Here is a 6,196-nt window from a genome sequence, read left to right as displayed (position 1 = left end):
GAAGGAAGGAAAGAAATTGAGTGATGGAAGGAAGGAAAAGGAAAATTGATGGAAGAAAGGAGGAAAATACATGCATATGATAAATCATGGATTAATGAAATGGTGATATGTTAGATGATAGTGTGTATTTCTGAATAAATTAAGAAAGAAATCTGTGGGTGGCTGTATCGACCAATTTAAGTTTATATGTAACTACATCTGGGAATGCAAATATTTTCCACAGGGTTTTTTATTTTATATTTACTTAGACCTGAAAACAGATTTCTTATTTTTCCGGACTGCATAGTAACCCTGAGTTTAATGAGGTGCATTTTGATGTCCTGTAAACATTGTCTTTCCTTTGGAGTCTTACACTTGTGTTTGTGTGAGTCTGAGTTTTTTTGTAAACATATTGACAGTAAAAGCAAACTGGTTTAAGAGCTAAACCTCAGTCATCATCATCCATCATGGATAAGATGTGCACAGCAGCGAAAGGCTTTTGTAAACACCTCTGGGTACACTGTGTTGAGTAGAAGTCTCTCGTCTGGGCTGCATGCAGTTTGTTATAAAGCAGACCTTGCGAGGAACATATTTAATGAGCCTGCTCTTTGTTGAGCTGACCTGCAAAGGGACAGGACAGGTTGAGCTGATGATGTACACTCCTGAATATTTCTGCCTTTTTTGGAGGAGGTACAGATCGTCTTGTATTTGGCATGGTGGCGGCAGAGAGATGGGAGGCCGAGATCAGAACAAAATGGCACCTCCTAGACGGCCATCTGCTTCATCTCAGGGCTTCAGAGAAACTGCTTGATAGAAGTTACCAAACTGTTTGACCAACACCCCAGGGAGCTCATTCTCATTCCCACAGCCCTTTACCAAATGAGCATTTTCCCTGCAGTAAGTCTTCTCATAAGAGGGCAGAGATTTGTTATCTGTCTGCTTTGTTACACCATCATCTAAAGAATATTATGCCTGTTTTTTAGCTCAGCAATGCGAAAATGAGGCCAGCGAGGACCTTGAATACTGAACAAAAATACCCTTCTTTACATATTTGCTACAGGACAGTCCCAGAAATAGCAAGCTTTCCCGTAACCTCCCTCCTGTTTGGATAATAATGTAAACACTGTTATTCAGCTGTGGTAACAGCTCTGACCTTATTCTTTTGTTTGTTGTGAATTATAGTTCCCCTTTACACCATGTTGGGAAAAGTGATACTAATCAGTCCTCTTGTCTTCACTGAAGGGAGATAAAGTAGCTTACTGGTAGTAAAGAGTTTTGAATAATGTTGAATGTTTTTCAACTTCCTGTCTGACCTTTTGTTTCTGCACTTTATAGATGTTTCAGACTTGTAGGTGTCTTTAGAAAACCTCTTAAGCATAGCTGATCGATTCCATCTAGCTCTAGGCATTAACTCAAACTTCCACTAACTTCTCACCAATGGCCCCTCACAGACAGAATTACTCATGCTCAGAGACAGGGAGCCGGTTGCGAGAGAAGGGAAGAGAGATGCTCCCTGTGGTCATGGCCCAATGCCCTTGTGGAGGAGGCTGGGAAGGATGCAGGGCCATGCCAGACATGACTGTTTAGCCGTGGGAGTAGCGAGGTTGCTGTTTAACTGTAAATCAGCGCTCCATTGAGAGGGGAGGAGGGCAATGCTGACTCAGATTTGATAGAAAGTGTAAACATCCACAGGTAAATGTTTTCATATTTTCATGGAGGTGGATGGGTCTTGCTGTTGGAAAGCGTGGTTTGCACCATCTGTCTATTTTTAAGTGTGCTTAAGAGTTTGAATCTCTTTTTGCACTGTCTAAATCACGTTCTTTAGCAATGCTTTGCCCAAGCGCAAGGAAGCAAAATTCCACCTGGTTGTTATTGACCAGCCATCTATCCACCCATTTTGTTAAGGTACTTTGTACTACACACTCTACCAATTACAAAAATGTTTATCATAACTTCCTAATGAAGTATCGTATTCATACTTTCCTTGAAACATGGATATTCAAGGTTCAAATCTTGCTCTGGGCCTTTTTTGGCATAAGTTTGCTCATCCTCCTCTCTCTCTTTGTCCCCCAGTCCAAAAAAATACACTTTATTCTAACTAGTTTATATAAATAAACAGTAGGAGTGACTGTTTAAGAATAAGGTGGTGTATTTCTGATTTGATGGAGGGTTGGCTTGGCAACCTGTCCAGGTGTACCTGCCCCTCACTCCTGTATTGCTGATGAGACCTCCTCATTACCCTAACCCAGGGGTCGGCAACCCAAACTGCCCAAAAAGCCATATTGGACCAAGAAATAAATCTGTCTGGAGCCGCAAAAATATAAAAGTCTTATATAAGCCTTGTATGGCAACACAGGCTCTGTGTATCAGCCCACTGTAAAAAAATTTAAAAAAGAATTACGTGGGCTTAAATATATAATAAGCATTTATGATCAAATGTTTATCCTGGAGCAAATGTCACATTATAGCATGAGGTGAGGGACGAACGGTGAACGCTCTAACCGCATGGAATTCACTTCACACCGCTTCATCGCCCTTCACCGCGTGGTTTAAATTTTGTTGCATTGATGAAATTATAGAAACACAATAAAGGATCTTTCTATGGTGGACGTGTTTCTGTTCGGAGGAGCTGATTGAGTCATGGGGAACCAAGCAGGAACTGACATCCATCAGAGCAGCGCTCTCTGGTGAAATATCACCAGCATTCCTTGGTGATATTTTTATTTTCAGGATTTGGGGGAAAAAAAGTTAAGAATTTTCCCATACCTGCATCAAAGCGCTACCTGTTTGATCTGTGGACGGTTTTCCTTCCTTGCAACCAAACCAGCAGAAGGAGTGGAGTTTGGAGATGCAATCCACTTCTTAAATCTATGTTTGCGCTCCTCTAATTTATCCAGAAGTTCTGTAATCGCACTTTTTCTCTCAGTCCAAACTTGGTGGTCAGCTACATACAGTATTTAGCATGCCTTTCCTGGAAATGCCTTTCCAAATTACTCTTTTTATTATTTCTCATTACAAAGCAAAAATGCAGGCAATCCTTCTGCATTGATAATGAAAACAAATGATTCGGTCCATTCTTTGAATCTTCTGTTCTCATCAGCTATCTTCCTTTTTTCCCTTTGGAATCCGTACTCCGAGACAGAGCTGCAGCTTTGTTTGCCTGGCACCACGCCATGCTGGTTACAAGTTATGACCACTGATCTCTATGGCTATGATGCAAGTGATTGTTTAAATTAATTTATTATACAAATGTTTACAGCATTGGAAAACATAATACATTTTTGTTTGACCTCCTGCACACCATATTATGAGCCTCCAACATAACAATATATAATATTAAATTGGAGTTTTGGAAGAACATTTCATGTAAGAAATTTTAGCTAAAATATAAAAAATATTTGGATTAATTTGCCTCACCACTCTGTCTCCAGGGTCTTGGAGCGTAATTTTTCAAATGAAATTTGAAATTTAATTTCCAATGAAAAGAACGTTTAACTACTAAGAAATGGTTCATTACTCCTCTATGTTGTAAAGGTCGGATGATTATGGCATTGCCTTTTATTCAAACAAGTATTTCTGTAATACCTGGACAGAATATAGAGAACCCAAATTCAGCCAACACGTAGAAACCATTTAAAGTATTTATTTAAATGATATTGATGTTGCAGGAACAGGAAGTGAGTAGAAGTAGAACAGGGTTAGAGGGAGATAACATCTCCACGATGTTGAAGAGGCACTGAATGAGAGCTATTCACCTCAGAAGCTTATAGATTGTGCTGCCTCTGATTATTAATTACAGTGGCTCAGTTTGGAGGATTCTGATCACTAATGAACTAATCCAAATCTTGACAGTGATAAAGAGGGCTACTGGGATGGGTCTGGATATGGAGGGATTTGCCATTGAACAAATAAAAACATTATCAATTCACAAACTGCATATCTGTAACATGCCATATTTTTTGTCACTAATTAGTCTGATTACTTTTATCATACTGTTTACTTGTCTGTTAATGTACTTATTATCAGCACTCATCCTTAAATCTTACTCAAGCTTTGTCCCGGCCAACATGTAAGGGCTACACCTTGGGCCTTTTCTGGAAAAATGAACTAAATGTATCAGTGACTGATATTTGGTTTTAACCTATTTTAGACCCGCCATCAGCAATTGTATTTGATAATCTATATCCTAAATTTCGAGGTAGCCCTTCCCATCATATTAACCCTAAACCATTTTTCTGAGTTGCTTTATGTCCACCTGATCTATTGGACTCCATTTTCAACCATAATGTGTGGATAGTTTACTATTAATTTTAAGAATAAACTCTTTGATTTATTTGACTCTGTCACTTCTATTAAGAACTTAACAAGTATAAAAAAGGACCCTTTATTTTTTTTGCTTAATGGAGAACTAATGAGAAAAATGCAAGAAAGCAGATTACTGGTCGATGAGAAGTTTTTCTACACATTTTACTTTTTCTAGTCATATATGTTGACAACAAAATCAACATATTGCTATCATCTCACTACGAGTCTCAAGTATAATTCTGCATTTTAAATTAACACAGTGTTCAATATCAGCTTAAGTGTAGTTTCATCTTGACAGCCCGTGACTTTCTAATAGTTTTTAGAGGAAGGGCCGAAACATTGAGAAATCAGATTACTTACTCAATAGGTAGCTTATCTGTTTACACAGAGTCCTCACCTTGATCAAGGGTTCTCTGACCTCTAGGTAATTTTTTGTCTCAATTAATTAACTTTTTTAATGCAGTTTGATGCTCTATACTGACTGCCAGCCTGGCCTACAAAGGAACTGTTGTAAGTATAAAGACCATATTTTCGGCTTTTATTAACCTCTTCATGGGATTTTTGCCTGTTTTTTGTTTTAATCAGTAGTACTATAGCCAAACTTGAAAAAGCTTGAATTAGAAGTTGAATCGGTTGAAAACTATAGCACTATTGAAATTTTATTTTGATTTCTATTTGCACTCAAGGCTAGTAAATGTTTCACCTCAGGGTTTTAGTTTTTAAAGGCATGCATGGATGTAACTGTTACTCTCTACTTTTCTGTGGGTGGAAAAAAAAAATTAACGGGCTTTACTGCCACCAGAAAGGCTGGAGTAAGAGATTTAGTGATTTAGCCTTCTTAAATATAAAGGGACTAAAATTGAGTGCCTATCCGATTTTCAAAAATAGGAGAATCTGCACTTATTGTTTCTTGCTTCCTAATGCAGATATAAATTCATTAACTTTTCCCATAACTTCACCTTAAGGATTAATGACTATGTCACTAAATGCAAAGATAATGTAGGGAGCATGGGCATGTGGTTTGACCTGGTTCTTAGCTTCGAGACTCATGTAAAGCCAGGCATACACTGTACGATTTTTTTTGCCCTTTCCAGGCCGTTTCTCCAGTCGTGCGAGATCAGGCCTACGTTCAGCCTGACCGTGCTTCATATAGTGTACAGGGGGTAACGAGGGGTGATCAGCCTCTCACGACCACCTCCTGATCAGTAATCGTAAGGTCGGGAGAAGATAAAACATGTTTGAAATTCAGCCGACTGTGGTTAGGTTGCATCAGAGCATCGGGCTGATAGTGTGAGAACATACATTGTTAGCTGTGAACTTTTAAGCCCTGAGATTTTGTTGTATAATTTGAGCTGTAGCTGCATGCAATGATTGAAAATATCGCACAGTGTATGCCCGGCTTTAGAGAGGTAAGAACTATCATCAACTTATATGGGACTAGACCACGGACATTATTCCGAATGAATGTTTATGGATCAGATACTTACAAAAACAAAACAGGATGCCCACCCAGAGGATATTCACAGGGATGTGCGAAAAGGGTCAGTTTTCCTTTAAATTATTTCTAAACTCAACCTTTCTGAGCATCCCATTTATGCCCTTGTGAACGGTTTGGTCCCATACGTGATACTGTAGTAATCATCTCACCCAGTGATGTATTTGCAGTTCATTTGCACTTTGCTGCTCTGTATTTTCTGTAATTATGCGGTATGTCTTTTGTAGCTTTTTTCCTTCACATGCGTTTTATTTGGCAGTCTAATTTTTATGTTTTCTGATATAATTTTCCTCATTTGTTTGCAGTAGCTAAATTTGAGAGTTGCTATGCATTTATGCATTTGCATTGTGTTTGCACCCCTTTACCACAGTAAATTTGTTTTGCACTGCAACACTTCCGTAGATACACTATATTGCC

At 38.6% G+C, this 6,196-nt stretch overlaps 1 protein-coding gene across 2 annotated transcripts in view; it reads left to right on the top strand.

Moving 5' to 3' along the window:
* cacnb2 (calcium channel, voltage-dependent, beta 2 subunit) overlaps positions 1-6,196 on the top strand; it is a 90,370-nt gene that overhangs the window by 1,814 nt on the left and 82,360 nt on the right. The gene's annotated exons all lie outside the window — the stretch shown is intronic.

This window comes from Cyprinodon variegatus, unplaced genomic scaffold, assembly GCF_000732505.1.
Source record: "Cyprinodon variegatus isolate N-32 unplaced genomic scaffold, C_variegatus-1.0 Scaffold154, whole genome shotgun sequence".
Taxonomy (NCBI): domain Eukaryota; kingdom Metazoa; phylum Chordata; class Actinopteri; order Cyprinodontiformes; family Cyprinodontidae; genus Cyprinodon; species Cyprinodon variegatus.
Note: the sequence above shows the minus strand (reverse complement) of the source record. Positions and strands in the feature narration are given on the sequence as shown.